Here is a 2083-nt window from a genome sequence, read left to right on the forward strand (position 1 = left end):
CACGTTTCGCGACACATAACTACCAGTCACTCCCGCCGGTATCACGCAGAAAAGACCTGAGGTCCATGAAGCAGTGTAACTAGTCTTTTGTGAGGGTTCCTTCACGCAATTCCTTTTTGTTGGCTTCTCGTGTAATTGAGTCGCAAGGACGGAATCATGCTTCACTTTCGTTTGAGTGAGCGAGGACAGGACAGAAGTTTTCAAGCGTAACCGTATATATTTCCATGTTTGCTTTCTGCGATCAACACCAGGACGTTGTACACCACAGCTTGTCACATGCTGCTCGATTTTATAAGCTCACCCTATCGGAGCGCTGAATGTCTTACGTGCCATTTCTTGGGAGTTGGGGGGTGGGAGTAGTCGGGAGGATACTTGGCCTCCCTAGAATGAGGGAAACTGGAGCTAGGTTTGGGGAGGGGCGAGAGGGGGTCATAGGGAAATAAAATAAGGCGTGCAAGCACGGGCACGTGAGACCGGGACGCAAGAATGGCCTAATTCAGTTCCTTTATGCCCGCGTTTGTACGCTTTATATTTTCCAACTAATAGACTGCTTTTTGTCCAGCCGTTACGCCAAAAATATTTCTAAGTGTAACTACTAGAAACGCTGGAGTTTACGAGCAATACGAAAGAGTTTTTAAGAGTGTATGGACCTGTAACTTTGGCGAATGATTTCTAAGAAAGAAAATGCGTCCTTGCGACCAGGTCTTTCATCCACTAAAATGCTGCCCCTTTGCGTCTCGCATATGCAAACTTTCCAACATCATTAGGTCTGTCTAGCCTCAAACCTTAAATACCAGCTTCACGTGTGGAATGTTTTGGCTCTTTAACACTCTTAAAGCGCCATATTAACAAAAACTGATCTATGGGCATTACACTTTTTGCTATTACTCACGGCGCTGATACAGAAAGTGACGTGTGGACCCCATTGCCTCCCTCACATCTTCCTTACAGCGCCGACTCACCATCGCGCAGGGTAGCAGAGCGGAAGCTCTCACCTGAATGACCTTCCTTCCTTTCCGCTGAGCTCTTTATCTTTTCAGTGGTAGAATGCCAGCCGCCGTTTGGCACCAGTTGGAACGAACTGACAGCTACGTGCAATTGCAACAGCCTCTTACGTGGGAGTCTTCGAAATGGGGCTGACAGGTTTTAGTATAGCTTCAAGTCAAGTGCTCAATATGCACAAGAGTTCAAGTTCCATCATGGCCATGACGCTACACTTTTGTTCCTTTCCAAGCACTTCGTGTTAGTGAAGATATCTACAAGAGATATCGACGCATGGCTCGTTTTCTGTTCTGTGCCGTGTCTTAACATCAAAAAGGCCAAATGGTAGATAAGATTACTGATTTCACCAACAAGAGAAGGTTTGCTTTCTCACACAACTGTGAAGTATAGCGGACGGCGTAGCGATAACGAAAACTAGCCTCCGGCGACACCACGAGTTACGGTCCCACGTCAAATGAGCACCATCACACCACCAATCTAAACTATCAGGCTGTTCATAACACATCATTATTTGCCGTGCACACATGGCTCCATTCTACGTCACGTCCTAGCTCGTCAACGCGTGCTCTACTGATACCAGTCGAACATTCTCGAATTCTTGACGCTCCAGTAATCAAGGTTTAGGTTATGACAACTAAAAGAGCACCATCATCACCCATCTAATATATCATCAACTTCGTTATCACATCATTGTCTGCAATGCACACTTGGTTACGTTCTGCTTCACGTCATCACCCGGTCAACACCTGCACCGGAAGCACTAGCCGAGAATTCCATAATTCCTGACGCTTTGATAAACTCAGCTCGCGAAAAGACAGGACACGTATGATCCTGCACTCATTAAAATCTTGTGCTGAGTCACAAATAATAGTAATGTCACTACCTAGGAGCGCCTCTGAGCGGAACGCTCTCGTGTGTGTGGTTGTGAATGTTTGTTTTTTCTCATTTATTACTTATTTTTTCTCTCTCGCTTTCAACCCCCTATTCCCCAAGCCCAGTGCAGGGTAGCATACCGGATACAAACTTCTGGTTAACCTCCCTGCCTTCCTCTGCTCTTTCTCTCTCTCTCTCTCTCTCTGCG

This window comes from Rhipicephalus sanguineus, chromosome 8 (assembly GCF_013339695.2).
Source record: "Rhipicephalus sanguineus isolate Rsan-2018 chromosome 8, BIME_Rsan_1.4, whole genome shotgun sequence".
Lineage (NCBI taxonomy): Eukaryota > Metazoa > Arthropoda > Arachnida > Ixodida > Ixodidae > Rhipicephalus > Rhipicephalus sanguineus.